The 19,934-nt window shown below is 37.7% G+C and overlaps 1 pseudogene; it reads left to right on the top strand.

The window, feature by feature from the left end:
- The first annotated feature begins 14,589 nt into the window (after positions 1 to 14,589).
- On the top strand, positions 14,590 to 17,020 carry LOC140240615 (uncharacterized; annotated as a pseudogene).
- The last annotated feature ends 2,914 nt before the right edge of the window (positions 17,021 to 19,934 follow it).

The raw sequence follows: 19,934 nt of genomic DNA, 5'->3' as shown, positions 1-19,934 counted from the left end.
TCACATCTTCGTGTAATCTTCTAGTGTAGTTCGGATGACATCGTGTGACCTACTGTAGGCATCGTATTTGCTTCGGCTCTTGATTGGCTTTTGACCAAGTTCGGAGTTGATTTGGTGCGAAATTGAAAATTCCATATTCGTATGGTCATCATGTCAATTTCTGGACAGTGTGACGTCACCGGAGTTTCATCGGTGTGACATGAAGGTGCAATATGACCCAAATATTTGTCTTATCTGCAAAGAAGTTTAGCCATGACTACTAATAATCTATCATCGATCGGTTGTACTGTAAATTGACATTACACAGAACAATCCCTATTGCCAGCAATATAAAATGGTACAATATAAAGCAATAAGATTGTTTACCCCCCCCCCACACACATTTTGATTTTCCATGTGAATATGCTCAGTGTACTATAACTTGTGTGAAATTCTTGCGCTCTTATGCTCCGAATGTCCAGGCCTGCTGCTCGTCTTGGTAGTGTGAAATGTGAGGGAAATGGGACTTTTTAGTTATGTCACGGCGAGTAATTAAGAAATAATGACATGTGAAGTAATGAGGTATTACTCTCTCGACCAGGGAAGGCTCTTCCAAGGTTCACGCCGGCCTTTATGGTGGCCAATACCAATATCAATATTACCCTACGAAATGTCACACTCACACTCTTACACTTGTTCACGAAATCTTGTCAAATGTTTGCATGATTTTTATGATCAAAAAGACGTATATGGGTCTTTCCATGGGGTTGGGGCACATGGTATGATTTTGATTATCTTGAGATAATTATGATGATCTTCCTCAAGTTAATAGTCAAATGCCTAAAATTCATTTGTTGTGGGTGACTGCATGTATGTGTGCTTAAAAGTTAACAAATAAAATATTATCATTCATATTCTGTTTTTGTTTTTGTTGGTGTCTCACCCTCTTTTGGGGGTCATGTAACAGAAATTTATGCTCTATTCAGCCAAACACTAAAAAAAAAAAAAAAATGCTCACTACTGGATGATTGTGATGTTGCTGAAATCAAACAGAAAGATTGGGCTCACCTATGCTATAAATCTGGGACAGGAAACGCAAAAATAACATTCCAAAGCAATCAACAAAAAATTCCAATACCGACGTTATGTTTCGTGTCCAAAGAAAAAAAAAAATAGAGTCACGTAGGTAAGCAGGTTAGTCTGAACTTCCATTCTCTATTATGATAATATAAATCATAGTTCAATTAACTCAGTCTTCAGCCATAAATATATAATCACAACATCAATGTAATTGGAAGTCCCATGCCATTAAAATCGCATGGGACGTAAAGTTCCCTTTTTTGGTCTTCGTGTCTCATCCAAATTTCATCACGTTGGTAAAAAAATCAATTTATTTTGAAGTCTGCAAAGAAGACTATCTCAAATTTCAACAATGTATATCAAATGGCAAAACTATTTACATGTATATATATATATATATATATATATATATATGGGTAATTCCATTAAAAAGGGTCCCACTAGTTAAATGCCCCTTCTATTTGCTTCATATTGTCATTGCTTAAAAATTATATACCCTAAATCAATTTTACTTCTAAATACTGTTATTGAGGTATCTTCCTTTTCAAAGTAAAATATAGAAAATGCTTTTTCAAAGTTCCACATGAATTTTGACAAAAAGTGCAAAATCACAACGTTTTTGGGCAAAATTGTGTGACATTTTACTGTAACACCAGTTAGACAGATTTACAGCTTATTTGTGGATTAAACTCTATTTTAAGTGGTCAAAAATGATAAAAGACGAGCAAATTTTGAACACTATAGATATAATTCATGCATATTGATACACATTTGCGCACGTAAATCCCAAGAAAGACGTTTCACGTGTAAGTTTTTGTGTCCCCATAATTGCTTACACGAGAAACCTTGATTTATGAGTGTGGAATCCATATTAAGGACCAGTGTTGAACTGTTTGTTGTTATTTTGGTAGCAATCACATAGCTTAAAAGATTTCAAGAGAAAATTGGGGTAAAATAAATAAATTTGAAAAAAAAAAGACCAAATTATAATTTTCACACACGTGGCTTTGGTGTCCCCCTAAATATTACGTCGGGGCACAGTGATAGCTAATTTTTTGTGTCTTGTCACAACAATAATTGCTCCTCATTGGCATATTTTACAATGTAGCTGTGGTTTATTTGTAACAGGTATCAACAACTGACCACTCTATTATTTTGAAGAAAAAAATGCAAAAATGATATTTGGTGTTCCCCTTACACGAGAAACATTGAAGAATCTTTTTCCTGGCCAAAAATAGGGGTTGTGTCATTTTTTCAATAGTATAGTTAATTTCGTACTTCAAAATAATCACTTCTATTTAAACAAACATAGAACTAGTTTGAAATATGTGGTAAGATGCCAAAATGGATGGTTCACCGTGTAAGGGGGACACGAATGGTGTCCCCTTTACATGGTGAACCATTTTTTCCCCATACACTGCAATTTGGTATGCTGACTTCCTTGAATTTCAGTTTATAATGTTAATTTTCAGTCAGTTTTCAAGGGACTTACTCAATATGTATGTTTTTTAAAGTTATGTTGAACAAAAATCTGATTTTCTGATTTTATTGGCAAAATAGGCATGTCACAAAGTGGGTCCCTATTTTATGGAATTACATATATATATATATATATATATATATATATATATACATATATATACATATATATATATATATTCAGATGGCTCCAAATCACTCGAAGGCAAGGTAGCCTCTTCATTTTATGTGCCAGTGTATAAATATGTTCAGAGTAAAAGAATGCAGAACCAAACATCTGTTTATAAAGCTGAATTAGCGGCTATCATGCTAGCTTTGTATTGGATTGATCAATTACCAGCACTTCAAACAGTAGTTATTTTCAGTGACTCACTCAGTGCCCTTCAAGCCATACGATCTTAAAGAGAAGAAAATTTTGTTACAGAAATATTAAATTTCTGCACTAATTTATATTTTAAGGGAATATTAGTAAGTTTGGAATGGATTCCTGGACACTGTGGAATAACAGGGAATGAAGTGGCAGATAAAGCAGCAAAAAAGGCTTTACAAAATGTTTCTATATATACAAGTGAATAACAAGTTGAATTAATATGAATTTAACAAACTATTGAAAATGTATTATATCACAAAATGTCAAATTAAATGGGAGGAGACAAATTCCCCCTCAAATATGTTCAACGAAAGGTTTCTCAGACCTACATATTTATGCAGTTTGAATGACAGAAGAGCTGAGACAATATTGTACATTGCCTCAGGGTGGGGAACTTAGGTAAATGACAATTTGTTTAAAATAAACCAACATTGTGTCGGGTATGTGTGAATATTGTAACGTCTCAGAAACAGTTGATCATTTTCTTATGTTCTGCCCCAGATAATACCCAGATCTATGATGTTAGCTGAAACAAAAATTCATGAGAACAGCATTCAAAGTTTATTAATTTCAACTAACTCAGTATACCAAAGAGCTCTTGTGTTGTATGTTAAAAGATCACAAAGATTTTAGATAAACTTTCATGCATGTTATGAGTGTACATAATATAGTTTGTACTAACCCTGCCTCGAGGTATTCTGAAGAGGCAATTCATGCGCACCACAGCCCAGAGACTGCTTACCTTACTCAAGAATTTGTATGTGATTACTACATGTATATATATTTATATCTTATTAATATTGTTTGTTTTGTTTGGCTTTGAATCGGACCAACTGAGGTTCCAGTGCTGTGTTGGTAAAGCATCGGACTCTACTGCCTGATATCGGAGGGGCATATATACTAGGCCGTTTATAACGGCTGAGAGTCTGCTCGAGACAATAAGCCGGATTGGCCAGAAGATATAATAGGCAAATAGACGTACCGACAGCTGACCAAGGATTCTCATTATAATATTTTCTTTTTTGTGAAAAAAAATGACAAAAGGAAAAGAAACATATAGAGCAGTATTTGGCGTAAATATTCTAAAGAGAATGGTAACGCCACTAAACACAAAACAAGAACAACAATGTGACCGCAAGGAATGCAAGTTTCAGCTAGCAGTGCGAGCGGGAGCGCGCCGGAGGCAGGCGCCGTCTGCATGCTGCACACAAGCCGCGCCTGCATGCTGCCTATAGTGTTTTATGAATGGTTTTACTGTGGCAACGATGTCGTCTTCGTCACATCGGTAAGAGCATTTTTACGGCTCCCTGATTTATATTTTGCAAGTGGCATTTTTTTAGTCCAGGACCATTATTCGTGCCATGTTTTGGGTCTAATTTTATTAGTTTTTCGTCTGTCTAAAGACTTTTAAATAGTCATAAATATCTGCATTGTTGTGTTGGGTTTTCTATCGTAGATTTTCTTTTAGTGTAGCCTCACATGTTAACAATTGTGTTGTTATTGGCCTTGAATACGCCTGAATACCGGTATCGGTATCGATAGTCTACTCAACGTTCGAATCTTTCAATTTTCTAGACCTTGTCCTTGTATGAATTTAAGTAGTTATCTTGATCATTGAATTCATAATTATACTGATGATTATGATTTGTGGTTAGGCCTCTCTAACTTAAAGGGACTGTACACTAATCGGCAGTACAGTAGGACTGGTTGAGGTGGTGATACATATAACATTCCTAAGTGAGATAATGAGAAACCTCTTATGAAAATATGAAAGAGCATAACATTTTAAGAAGGATTCAACGTTTATTTACGGAAATTTGGTTTTCAAATGGCTGAGATATCCAAAAAAAAAAAAGTGATAATAAAAGGCCACTAGCACAGGCCACGCCTTTTATTACGATCTCTTTGTTTCACCTTGTTTTTGGATATCTCGGCCATTTAAAAACAGATTTTCATCAAATAATTTTTTGATACCCCTTAGAATTGCATGCTCTTTGACATCTCATGGAGTGGTTTCTGAATGTCTCACAAAACGTTAAAAGCAAAATCCTCACCTCAACCAGAACAGTACACACCCTTTATTAACTACATTATAGCTGGCTGGGCACAGACACTGTTCACTGGCAAATCATGTTAGAAAAGATAGGCATAGAATACTTATAATACTGGTGCCTTTTTTGTTTCCAGTTAGATTTTTTCTTTTTTCTTTTTTTTTTTTTACTTTTTGGGAAAAGCGTCCGTATTCCATGCCATGGTTTGTTGGGTGTGCTGCTGAAGATTCAAATGAGATTGGTTTTATGGCTGGGAGATGTGTGTAAATTACTGTTTGAAAAAAGCATTACCATGTTAGCATGTAGGGTACCTATGACAGTTTTCTTTCCCATGGCATATATCTATGTTTAAATGAAAGTGAAAGTGGTATCACTAGCATACCTATGGGGAGGGGGCAGAGTGCTCCCACTGCACTGACGAGATTTCAAAAGATTTTTAATTTTTTTAATTTTTTTTTTTTTATAGTCATCCCCCAAAAGTTTTCATGGCCGACACTTTTTCGGTGATTTGCTTTTTTTGTTTGGTTTTGTTTTGGTTTTTTTTTAGTCATCAAACCGCCGAATGCTGAAAAAAAGTTTTAACCCCCCACGCCATATGCCTGGTACGATCTCTACTAGAGAGAAAATGGATTATTGTGTATACTGTGTATGTATGAATAATAATAAAAAAAAAAACACACACTGAAATGGTGAAGATTTTGTACTGTGAAGTTTTGTGAAGTTTTGTAATGTGAAGTTTTGTACTGAAGATTAAAGCTGAACTATAGTTTTGGTAATGGCTTACATAAAAAAAAAATAAAGAAAAAATCCAGAACCAAGTTTTATTTGTAATATGTTATGAGCTCTTAGAAGTTACAGCCCTGTGCATTATTTTCTCCTAGACCATCAATTGGCACTAATTCAGTATTGTATTTAAGAAGATATCTTGAATTTGAATTTCACCGATAAAAAAAAAAAAACACAGAAGAAAAAAACACTGAAATGAGGAAGATTAGGTGTGTTTTTTTTTTTTACTGAAGATTAAAGCTGAATTATAGTTTTGCTAATGGCATGCATAAAAAACCCAATCAATTTAACTTGTAATACTTTATGAGCTCTTAAAAGTTACAGCCCTGTGAATTATATTCTCCTAGACTATCAATTGGCACTAATGCAGTATCGTATTTAAGAAGATCTTTAATTTCACCGAACCGAATTCCACCCAAATTACATAAATTTCTTAATATCTCGTTTCCAATCACTCGCGTAAGTTTAACTTAGATCGGACATCGGAAGCATTAAGTTAAACGTTGATTTAGGTGTCGTTCTTCTTCACTCTTGGCTTATTCTGTCCATGCAAAAGGAAACATTATTAACCATCTATTTCATGGGAGTAGGATAAGCTATGGTTTCTTTCAAATAATGGCTTGCCGTACTAAAAGCCACCATACCTCAGCATAAGAGTGAAGAGAAACAACACCTAAATCAACGTCCAATTTGATGCGTCCTGATGTCTGATTTAAGTTAAATTTATGTGAGTGATTGGAAATGTTGAGTTGAGTGAAATTTGAGATATCTTATCCCCCACTGCACATTAATTAATCAGGCTGCATATTCTTTCTATCTAAAACTAATTAAATGTTTATATCTATTTGAATTCACTGTCCTACATTTTACTTTTCTGTTACTTTATTATTAAAGGGAAGATAAACCCCAAGAACAATGTGGATTGAGTGAAAGCAGCAACATTAGTAGAACACATCAGTGAAAGTTTGAAGGAAATCGGACAATCGATGCAAAAGTTATGAATTTTTAAAGTTTTGGTGTTGGAACCGCTGGATGAGGAGACTACTAGAGGTTATGATGTATGAGTGGACTACAATATCAAGAAAATCTAAAGAAAATACTACAAAAATCAATTTTTCATGAAAATTACAAATTCCATCAACTTGATATTGACATATGTTAAGGGTAGCAATTATTCCCCCTGCTTTCTGAAAGCGGTTGGTCCACTGTTCTTTCATAATTCTAGAAAAGTGAATTTTTGTTGAATATCCTTTATATTTTCTTTGTATTGTTGTCCACTCATACGTCATATCCTCTAGAAGTCTCCTCATCCAGCGGTTCCAGCACCAAAACTTTAAAAATTCATAACTTTTGCATCGATTGTCCGATTTCCTTCAAACTTTCACTGATGTGTTCTACTAATGTTGCTGCTTTCACTCAATCCACATTGCTCTTTGGGTTTACCTTCCCATATATAAGCATATAATGCAAACATTTTTATTAATATGCTTTAAGTTTACATATTCTCCCTAAATAATTGCAAATCTACTAAGGTCTGTATAAAAAAAAAAGGAAAATCCGCACAGGGGAAGCCTAAGATAATTTCAGTTTATATGATCAGTTTCTTCAATATAATTATTCAATACCTTTATGTGTGAACATGTAAATATACACACATTATTTGAATAGAACAGTAATGTCTTTTTCTAACCAGGAATAAAATATCACAATTTTTAATGTATTCACAGGAATGCGGCTCATGCCATGAAGAAGGTTATGAAAGTCTCGCTGCCATTTTGTAAACCTTCAACGCGCAGTCAGAGGAAGCAAGATGACTCTAATCAACAAGAAATACCGAAGGTTCACTGGAGGGCTAAGATGACTCCACAGCAGTACAGACTTTACAAAGAATATGAAGCTGAGTATGCCCGATACAAGCGTGCAACGATGACAGAAGACAAAAAAGAAAGAGCTAGGATACTTTCAAGAGAACGGTCCAGACGTTATCCCCTACGAAAGAAAGAGGACAATTTAGCTAAGTCAAAAAAGAAAAAAGGAAAGCAGCCATCTATAAAAGAGCAACATAGTGGTACACAAGAACGGAAAAAGTGGCGTGAGGCAAAGCATGAGGAGAGATCTCGATGGTCAAAAGAGAAGCGGGATGAAGTAAATGCAAAAAGACGGTCTCGGTATAGATTAGAGAAGGAGGCTCTCTTACAGTTCAGATGGGAGAGACTGTTTAGAGAAAAAGAAATGATTTCTAAAAACCTTCAGAAAGAAGCACAAGAACAAAAATCTGCCAGTGAAGAAAAAGAAAAGAAACAATATGATGAGAAGGAGAAGGAACTACAGAAAGAAGAAAAACTCCTGGCAAGATCTAAACACAAGGTTGGTGCTTCAAACAATAGATCTGGTTCTGCCAAGAGAATGGCACTCCATCAAGCCTGAATGGCCATTTCATCTGAACCTGTTATCTACGCTGATACAATCAGTGAACTGATCACGAAATCATCGCCTGCAAAGCAGAGAGAATTGGAGAGAAAGGGGATAAAAATGAATCAAAGTGATATAGCATCAATAGTCACAGATGGCGTGGCCAAAGAGCTGAAGAAGACAAAAAAAAAAAAAAAAAAAAAAGAGAAGCAAGAAGATCAGTGAAGTCCGCAGGGGGCTGGTGTCATCTGTTTCTTGTCTCAAAAAGTATCGACTAGTGGCTTCAAAATTCGGTGTCACCAGAAAGTGCCTGATCAATTGACAAATGAAAAATCGATATGTAAATCCATTTGGCCTTCAAAACAGCACCAAGCAGCTTGTAAGAGAGTTTTATGAGAAGCATTCTGTTCAGACTCCAAACAAAAAATACATTTTATAAGCAAAAAAACAAAAACAAAAAAACTCTTGAAAAAACAGCATATTTTCAGCAGACAGTATCTTCTCTTTATGCTAGATGTGTGAATACAGAAATCCTCATTCTACCTTTTGAGACCAAGGTACATCAAACCCATGTCACAGAGTAAGAAGAGCGGATGCTTATGCGAGTACCGTAGAAATATCAGCTTGAAGCTGAAATGCCTCAAGAATCTCTGTACAAAACATCACATCGTATTTATAAACGATGAATTCCAAGTATCGAAAGAAACCTTGTGCAACCAAGAAGACCAAACACCGGCATGCATCAACCGCAAATGTGAGAACTGTGGGGTGAACAAAGTAAGAGACAGGTGTAAACCACTAATTGACAAGGTGGGCAGGAACCAGCTAGAGGTGGTTACATGGCAAAGGTTGAAGTTAGTAAAGGAGGGAACAGTAAAACGCATGAAGCTGGTAACGAAGGTAGGGAAACTTGCAGAGCTTGTGCAAGAGCTATGTACTGAGCTACACTCATTTTCAGGACATCTGTTTCGTTGGTGTTGGCAACATCAGCAGTACAATGATGTGATCAAGAACCCTCCACCAGGGTCAGTAGTAATGGTCTTGGACTATGCGGAGAATTTCCAATGCATCATGCAGGACGAGGTCCAGGCTGGACATTGGGGGCATCAACAAGCAACCGTCCACCCTATTGTATGCACGTATCGCTGTTCATGCCACCAAAAACCGATGACACACTCACTAATCTACATAACAAATGATCTCAAGCATGATCATCATGGGGTACAGGCATTCTTCCAGCATCTCTGCATGCAACTGAACATTTGATCAAAACTGCGGTGTCCGCATCACATCGGTATTCTATGGTGCATTTGCCATTCTATTATATATGTGATGTAATACATTTAATGTTTATTCATGTCTTCAAAGACGATTCCTTCATTTCCTCACTTAGGTGCATTTTCAAGCTATAGGCCCTACTGTTCCTTAAAGAGGAAAAAAACAAGTTTGTTTATTTGTCAATGTGATATTGAACACAGTGCTGGCAGTGTAACAGTCATACTCAACACACCAAACTACATAATTTAACATTTAGTTTTGTCGAACTTTTATTTCATTTGGAAGCTGCAGTTATAAACTTTCACATAAAGTCATTTTCATCAGCCTTGTATGCCTGCAGAAAAAAAAATCATAGGTCAGTGCATGTAAATCACAAACTATTTACCTATGTGATGCGGACACGGTATCCTCATCATATAGGTATCTCTTTGATCAATTTACTGCATTCTAATCATATTTTATGGAATGCATTTAATCTTTCTCCCAGACTTAATATACAATTATTTGTTTATTTTTCTGATGAAGAATGCAGTTTAATCTTTTCCTGTTCCTTTGGGAGGAAAAATGTTCTTTTCATTTTGGAAAATAAGATATTCCTGAGAGGCTAAAGGTCACATATCCACCACCCTACACAACATGATGTAAAATATATACTATGTCAAATTTTGTGTCATTTTAAAGCTGCATTTATTATCTTGTATTTTCAATAATTAAAACAATGTTTAACATCTAAATTTCACAGTATTAATAAAATTTTCTGAAAAAATATGACTTTGGTGTCCGAGTCACATAGGTATTATGTACATGTCTTTCTTCTAATGCTCCTAAAATACATTATCATAAGTATAGAGTGAATATGACAACAGATTAATATTGTAATATGTGAGTAGTAACTAGAACATACCAAAAAACAAAGTTTTTTAGATGATGAAATTTTCACATCTATGTTATGTTTTGTGCCCCAACCCGATGGAAAGACCCATATATAAGAAAATAATATTTCTAATTCTAGCCTACGAGCTGGGACAGTGGAAAGTTGTTTGTTACCACCATACCACTGCATTTAGAAAATCTTAATACCATTGGGAAAAAAAAAAACCGAACAAACTTATCTATGAGAAAATGTGTTATTACATGACATTGAGATCAAATTTTTGTGCAAGATATAAAGTTGGTTGAATATTAATGGCATATCACACAAAGACGGTTGCCATTCCTTGATACAGTGTGTAAATACTTGCTTTTAGTATGGAAGTGATATTCTTTCCTTATATTCTATCATGATTATAGTAACTTGTACAGAGGGAGCGTAATCTGGATTACGTGACCCAAACTGTTAAATTGCATATGGCTGATGGCTCTATTCCCTCCAAAACTTGGCTTCACATTAATATGCTTCATGTATACCAAACTAGCAACTCCCATAGATGGATAAGAATTATCCATAAAGCGATGTCTAAAGCTTGAAATTGCCTTCACAAGAGGGAAAGGTTCTAGGACATCTGGATATCCGCTCTGCCAAACACAGAAAGAATTTTGCTTTCCTCACTGTATTTTGTCCAAAGACAGATGGAAATACATGTATTTGTGTGGAGAATGAAAATGATGACCATCGCCAATATACTTTCCAGTTCCATAATGAATGGGGGGGGGGGGGGGGGGCATCAAAAGTAACCATTGAGGTAACCAGCAAATACATGGATTGTGATGTGTAATTTCCTTACCTTTAAATATGAAGTCCAGCACTTGTGGCAATGTATCAGGCTTATGGCTGAAAATCGTGCATTAATATGCATGCGAGACAACGGCGACCTTGTTTAGACCTGTACTTGCCATGTTAAAATGCTCTCAGGGGAAACTCCATCCATTGCATGTTTATTTTGACTTTAATAACAGGGTGATATCAAGAAGGAGAAATGAAAGTTTTATTACAACCAAAGGAAGAGTAAGAAAGAATGGCAAGTTTTATGTTCTATATGCTTTCTTGAAACAGTGATACATGTATCTGATATCTGTGGCATAATATATATATCTGATACATTAATGAATATATATCTGATATCTGCTAGACTTGCATACCTGCATGATAAATCAAAATGTGATATATATGTATGACCAAACATCACTGTCCTCACATACCTCCGTCCTCTCATTCCAAGGAATATCAGTTAGATCCCAGCATATCTACAGTAGTAAAACTTTTTGCAGTTATCATTTAAAAGAATGGTATTCTTTGTGTGTGGGTATGTGCATGTTTTGTGTATGTGTGTTTTGTTGTTTTTTTTTTTGTTGCATATAGTGCGTGTGTGTTTGTATGTGTGCGCATATGGGTGTGTGTGTGTGTATGTGTGTTTTTGTGGGGGGTTTTTGTGTGTAGTGTGTGCATGGGTCTGCATGTATGTGTCAGGTGTTTGTGTATAACTGGTGGGGGGTATCAACAGGTGCAAGGGAGAATTACGAGAGGGTGAAGGGGATTGGAATAAATCATGAATTATAGGGTTAGGAGGGGCAGCTGTGGAGAGCTGGGGGGGGGGGGGGAGTGGGGTCTTTGGTCAATATACAATATGATCACATCCTATTTTGCTGTACACACGTGTAATAATATCAATCACTATTTTTTATTTATTTTTATTGTTCAAATAATTTTCAATGACCTGCATATAAAACTGATGCAAGCACATTCTTTCTGATATCACTAAATGTCAGAAAACCATGAACACTAGTATGTCATGATACTTTGATTGTTTGAAAGGAGAGAGAGAGAGAGAGAGAAATGAGTAGAAACCTGAACAAATACTGTATACGCCACATATTTTGCGAGTCTAAATTTTCACGAATCGGGAATTCCCAACGATTTTGCGAGTGGTTAAATTCGCGATCATGGAGTCTTATGCTGAACGCAGAAATGTATGTGCGTACATCATATCCACATCGGGATCAGACTCATATTTTCGCGTGTCTTTCATTTCACGAATAGCATCCAACTCACAAAACTCGGGAAAATAAAAACCTCGCGAAATATTTGGCGTACACAGTATGGCACGGAATAGGAAAGTTATGCCTATTGAAAAGACATAAGTTACATATTGGATAAGTTGTGGACATCCCTTTTAACTGTTTTGCTAATGAATTGCTCGACCCCCACCCATTTTCACTCTTGTGGTTGAAAGACAATTCTTCTTTATAGAAATCCTTCCCTGGAATTCTTGAAAAAAAACAAAACAAAACTGCATGTGAAGTTGGATCATGAAAGCAAGTGGAAGGGAAAAATATAAATATACTAACAGTATGTGTACAAAGTTAATAGAAAGTTATTCAAAATTAGTTCCCAACGTGAATACAACATTACCTTTTGAAGAGTATGAAAATGAAACAAACAGGGACCTGACCATCTTCATTTAATCATCTAAGTCCATATCCAACTTGAAGTAACACAGACTGAGTTGAGGCTCCCTTAAAAACAAGTAATGAACATGGTTATCTCATTATCATACTCACAGTCACTCATGTAGGTTTTGCAACTCACAATCACATTATGTCACTACATACAACACACATTTAGAAAAAAGTGAAACAGACATGGAGAACTTTGGTGATATCCATTGCACATTTTACTCTTCTGTTATTTGCACCATCATATCGACAAAATGAAAGTCATTTTAACACTCATCAATTTTTCTTTCTTTCTTTCTTTCTTTATTTATTTATTTCTATTTTTTTGCAAATGGGCAAGAGCTTCAATATACTGCATTCCATCAAAGTATTCAATCTAATACATCTTGCTTAAAACATCACACGACTTGTTCATGGTACTGCAAAAACTGTACTGAGCAGAATTATTTTTGTTTAAACATGTCTCTTTATTGGAACAATTATGAGCATTGTATCTCTACCATCCAACGGTGATTCAAAAAAGATACAGGAATATCATATTGTGTTTCAGGAGAAAGCAAACAGTTTTGTGACAGCATACACTGTATATGCACGCAGAGTTCAGGAATTTTTGCCTCCTATTTACGTTGAATGAAATATGTGAGCAGATGTTGAATAATAACTCTGCCAGAGAGAGTAAAGTTCTCTAGCTGTACAATATAGACACATGAGCCAGACAGACCATTGCCCAGAAAAAAAAATCAAAAAAAAAAAATCACTTGATTCACTTGATTGAAAATACTTCAGATCAAGTCGCCATAATCGTCAGAACAGAGTGTAAACAATCATTCTACATGTATTATAAAGCAAATATTTTAAGAAGAATTTGATGAATATTTTGATAATTTAATTAATAAAGTACAGATGGCTATACATCAGAGTCCTATAGTGCAGCAAGTACAAGTAATGTTAGAGCAGGATGCTCCTGAACACCTGTTAGATCTGTGGGATTGGTCGACCCCATTACCATAACAAGAAAACAGGGCTAATTCATGGTACTGTTGATATCTGGAGTTCCACAAGGTCCTTGCGGGTTATGTGCTTGACCTGGGGCAGTTCACTGTGATCGAGTTTATCGAACAGGGCAGGAGGTGCCCCATCCACGTTCCTCAAATTTCCAGGTATGCCAACCTTGAAAACAGCAATGCAGTATTTTTTTTTTTTTTGGGGGGGGGGGGGGAGGGGTGCAGAGGAATAGAGAGCTGCTAGGCAGACCAAAGGGGGACCTTGTGGATCAGAGGAATCCACTGGAGCCGTATGATGACGAGGCACTCAGAGTTCGGTATCGCTTCTCTTAAGAGAGCACCATCTACCTCATTGACATGTTGGGTGAAGACCTGGCAAGGAATACTACGAGATTAACCCTATATATGTCAAGGGCCGATTTAATCGGCCCACATTCTGCCGCCAGAATGCCTGGGCCGATTAAATCGGCCCGAGATTTGATTGACAGCTGCTCCTTATTGGGCGGAGCTACATATATGAAAAATCATTTGTGATTGGCCTAGTGTCTGAAGAATGAATAAAGGAATAAAAAAAAATTACCGTAACTCCATGAACCAATCAAAAAACGTGTTTCATTTCATGAGAAAAAGAAGGGTCGTTTTCGATCGATCTGCTGAGATGTAGCGTCGTTGTTGTGAACATTGCGTATTGAGACCCGCACGTGCGAAGTGTTGTTATTGTGAATGATCGTGAAGAAGCAAGTGTGAAAATCGAGTCATGAGCGACGATGTTCCCTCAACTTCTCGCAATCGAGATCGGCCGGGATTGTTTGAAAGTTTCAGAATTGATGAGGAAAGTACTGCAGGATCTGACATAGACATAGATTCAGAAACATCAAGTTATGGAATTCCATCAGATCCATATCGAAGTTCTAGCTCTGACGATGGCGATGGTGGCAGTGTACCTGCAGCGATCGCGAAACAGCGACGTGTTGACCAGCACGGAGCTGCAGCTGCAGCCGGGCAGCGCCGGGGAAGTGATGACGGAGGTTCCGTATGGATACCTGTACAGCCCCCTGAGCCTGAGCGTGACCCAGCGTCGATGAAAGCATTTTTGCCGAGGAATGTTGGGCCACGGCATGTACCACCAGGAATAGCCAGCCAATTGAATACTTTGAGTTCTTCTTTGACCAAGACATGATGGTTCACATCAAAAGAGAGACAAACCGTTATGCCGACGCCTTCTTGGCAGATGACTCTGTGGTTGAATGGATTAGGGAACATCCCCATTCTCGTTTCAAAAGATGGCCTGATAATGGAGTGACGGTAGCTCTTCTGAAAAAGTACCTGGGCATAACTCTCAACATGGGACTTGTCAGAAAGAAGCGTTTGACAGATTTTTGGTCAACACGAGCCAGCCAGGCAACACCGTTTTTCAACGCAGTAATGCCATTTTGGCTATATGCTCTTGTGAACAGAATGATACACGTTAACGACAACGCCACGGAGGTGGCACGAGGTGAAGATGGATTCGACCCATGGCATAACATTCTCACAACATTGAAAGAAAATATATAAAAAAAATATAAAGACATATTTTACGATAATTTGTAAGGGTACGTATTCGTGTAGTTTCGCTTATAACTTTGTAACGAAAAAAGATATGAAAAGGAAAGATATATCATTGAAAAGCTGAATAAATTTCCTACAACATGATTATAATCATCTAGGGATTATTTTATTTTGTGTCTATCAAAATGTGGTTGGAAACTACATGAATGTTTCCGGAGAGCAATTTTGTGCGACTATGAGGGCGCCCTACTTGAGCTGTGGGGGCGCCCTTCATCCGAACATTATTTCAAAAGATGCGTTACTTCAATACCTTCAAAATGATGTATAACTTGCCCCATTTTCTGCCTTCACATGACAGAAAACAACCATTAGAAGTGGATATACCAAAACACTGTAAAGTACCCTGACATTCAACACATTTACTGTGTAACACATATAGGGTTAAGAAATAAACTCTCTCTATTCCTGCAGGTAATGACAGCTCTACAATTTTATGCTGCTGGTATTTAGTGTTTTGTTTCCAATTATAAACACAGCACAAATATGCATGTACTATGAACTACTTTCTTGCTTTAAAGATGAAGATATTCTTGATAGATTTTTTTTTTTTTTAAATTAAGTCTTACTAACATTTCGCATGTTATTATCAGAGTCCTTGAGTACGAGGATCAAGTATTGTGACCAGATATTCGCAAAGAAGCACAGTCAAAGAAAGAAAAAGCAATAGGCCTTGAAAAACTGAGAAGTTGGTCCTTATATGTTGCTATTGATTGATCCTATTCCCCCTTTTTGTGTAGGATCTCTCCAGCAAATGCATACTCAAACGGCACACATCTTACTTAGTCATCCGAGTGCAGAGCTGTAAAAATCCCTACAACAACAGAAGAAGTGCTAGAAGAAGGGAAAAGGTTTTTTAGGGTCAGGACAAACCCACTTAGAGATCTACGGTGATAGAGATATATTTAAGAAAAATAGATTTAACAGGGAGGGTGTCATGTTTCAAATTGACTAGCTAAAACATGATTTGGAACATCCACTGAATAGAAGCAAAGCATTACCTGCAAGTCTGCAGGTTGTTCATTAGCCTTGCGTTTCTGCCTCTTTGCCACTGGAAATGTGCTTGACAGCCCTGTAACTCTGCGTGGATGCAGCACAGCCACACCATCCGGAGTGGTGAAAAAGATGACAGCAGCCACATATGCCAAAAGGATGAGGTAAGATCCCCCATTGAAACTGATTAACATGGGGGAAAGGTCCCTCATGTCCATAATTCCTCTTTCTTCTAAATCAATGTGACCTAAAGTAACATTATAAGAGGCGTCAAAGAAGATGCTGACAAGGTGTCTACGTTTTTGCAGTAAGGAAACCAAGACTAAGATTACACAGGAAGAGTAACTGATCATGTTTTCCCCTCTCTGTCTCTTCCATGTGAAAGAGTCAAAATGCCAAACATCAGGCAGGTGCATGAGAACAGAGCACCGCAGGGCAGACCACAGAGGGACCACTTGGATTGGTGGAATCCACTGGAGATGTATGATGATAAGGCACTCAGAGTTCGGTATCTCTTCTCTAAAGAGGGCACCATCTACCTCATTGACATGTTGGGTGAAGATCTGGCAAGGAATACTAGGAGATAAGGTCAACTATGACAAAAAGACGTGGCAGAGCATGCCCTGTAGGGGGGTGTGCAAGAGTCCTCCAGCAGCTGCCCCGACACTTATTAGGGGCCTGTCATGGACTCTCTCCGCTGGCCGCGAGGCAAATGAGCGACGAAGAAAGAAGGAAGGATCGCCAACGGAGAGTCAGGGCTGTGGAAGGGGGCAGGCAAACCTGACCGCTCCCCAGGTGCCACGCCAGCACAGTTTCCAACAAGTTGGTGAGGCACCTCTCTACTCTTAACATTCTTGTTTATTTTTTTATTATTTCTGTACTGTGCACTGATTTCTTTTGCAAGAATATGTGTAATTTTTGTTGATATATCTTGAACAGAGACAAATAAATTAACTTGAACTTGAACAATGCCAGGAAGGAGGACATGCACATGCCCTTTTCGAGGATGTGAGGCAACAACTCAGCACCTGACGTGCCACTTAAGGAGATGCCATGGCAAATCACCTGTCCATGCAAGAGCAATCAGCAAGCGGGCAAGTGAGTGAGAAGGCCAGGGCAGACTGGGGCAAGGGAAGATCCCTGTGCCCATAATTCCTCTTTCTCTAAATCAATGTGACCTAAAGTAACATTATAAGAGGCATCAGAGAAGATGCTGACAAGGTGTCAACATCTTTGCAGTAACGAAACCAAGACTAAGATTACACAGGAAGAGTAACTGATCATGTTTTCCCCTCTCTGTCTCTTCAATGTGAAAGAGTCAAAATGCAAAACATCAGGCAGGTGCATGAGAACAGAGCGCTGCAGGGCAGACCACAGAGGGACCTTGTGGATCGGTGGAATCCACTGGAGCCGTATGATGATGAGGCACGCAGAGTTCGGTATCGCTTCTCCACAGAGAGCACCATCTACCACATTGACATGTTGGGTAAACATCTGGCAAGAAATACTAGGAGATTACTACGGTAATCCACTCTCTGTATTCCTTTGCTTTTACACCTGGTAAAAGTCAACAGTCGGAAATTAAGGAGGATATTAAGTTGCAACATGACAATGATACTCTCTTAATTTCTAGGACTTAAATTTTAAATCTTTCTTACGACTTAAAATATTTTAAGTCTTTAAGACTTATTTTAAGTGGCATTTGAACCTTCGATTAAATGTTCAAATTCGGAGCTGGTTCGCAATCTAAATCTCAGAAGTACTTAAAACTTTCAGCCAATCAGATGACTTGTAAATGACGTCATGCACGATCTTGAACCGCCTCAAACCGGAATTGGCCCTGGCCGTCATTTTGCTTTGCGACGCTAGAAAGATCGTTCACGTACACTACATGTACATACACACACATTCAGTGCACAAATAATATAGTGTACGCGTATTTGCAAACGCTATTGACTCGAACAGTTGGTCTTGAAGGCAGAAGTCATGCAGGCCGGAGTTTCTCGAGGTCATAGATTCCGACGGAAGCTTGATCAAGCTGCTTAAAGGTGAGCATATTGTTGTATGAATGCTTAAGAATGTGTTTGATAACTCTGGGACTCCATAGCCGAAGATAACGATGTTAAAATGTGCACTAGATTTTTGGCGAGTTTGAGCCCTGCCGCTGTCTGTATACAGTGCTGTCCGCGAAGCGCCAGTGCTAACATTAGCTGTGCACGGCTCGTGTCTAAACGTAACAAGTTACATGTAAGCAGTAAGGCTAACGTTATATTGGGGGGGGGGGGGGCTCTATCTCAGTGAAACTACGTATGTTTTAAACAGAGACTCTTCTAAAGCGCTCATTGTTCCTAAGATTAACGGTGTTAGGGTCTAAGTAACGTTAGAGTAGAGTGTGTGGACTGTTATAGTTAGTGTTATATCAAGACTAACACGTTACAGTGCCAGTGGGTGTATCATCGTCAGGCCCAGGTGTTTTGAGACTTTAATATTATAGAAAAAAAAAGTAATGTTAAAGATTTGCACTCTGTTTGCCAATGCTAGAACCTAGGCCTACTATAGTAGTTAGAATACATAGGATATCTAGGCCCACTGTATTTGTGGACCTAACAAATGGGGGACTGCGTAAAGTTAATAAGGGCAAAGCCATAAGTTTACACTGTGCAGGCTACTGTAGCGTAGGCCTAACTGTAACTGTTAGTTGGTCCACCCCTTCCTCCACTCTTGTAACATTTAATTTATTAATTTCTACCTATGCCCTATGCTGCGATATATAGATCCCTATGTATATGCTCAATGTATGACGGTAGGCCTAATGTTAGACGTCTGTTAGATGGGTCTAGGCCTATACTTTAAACATTAGGTATTTTAGTATTATATGGGCACCACTACAACTGCGACCAGCCTGAACACGATGAACGCCCCCGGGTTTAGGGCGCCACTACTATGGCAGTGTCAGTGGCAGTGCAGTGGCATCAAGCTTTGAACTTTAAAGACCTCTAGATCTCAATTTGTTTCACATTTTGGTTACAGGATAACTTAGAGTAAAACACGCTAGTGAATAATGTGAATACCTAACATGTATTTGATCATTTGGTACTTTTAATAGACCTATGTGGTTCAGACTAGTTCACTACTTAGAAAGTCATTTGTTTGAGCAAAAATGGATATCGCATGGCTGACATCACCAATTTCCATTGACTCCCGTATAATACATGTTTAACAGTTTCTGTTCCATTGCACCACTACTGAGTCTGATGTCACCATAAACAATCCCGAATTACCTCTGGCGTGTGTACTCAACAGTTATAAGCGCGCATCCTGTCACTCATCCTGTCACTCATTTTACTTGATCGAGTAAACAACTTCAATGCTATTAACGCTCGGCTTCGCGTACGTAATGCGAATGTGCTACTCATTTGCATTCCTTGAAAATACTAATAGACACCTTGGCCTAATGGTTGTCATATCTGTACTGAATTCAAGAATCTGTCTGGAACTACG

The sequence above is a fragment of the Diadema setosum genome, chromosome 17 (genome assembly GCF_964275005.1).
Source record: "Diadema setosum chromosome 17, eeDiaSeto1, whole genome shotgun sequence".
NCBI classification, from domain to species: domain Eukaryota; kingdom Metazoa; phylum Echinodermata; class Echinoidea; order Diadematoida; family Diadematidae; genus Diadema; species Diadema setosum.
Note: the sequence above shows the minus strand (reverse complement) of the source record. Positions and strands in the feature narration are given on the sequence as shown.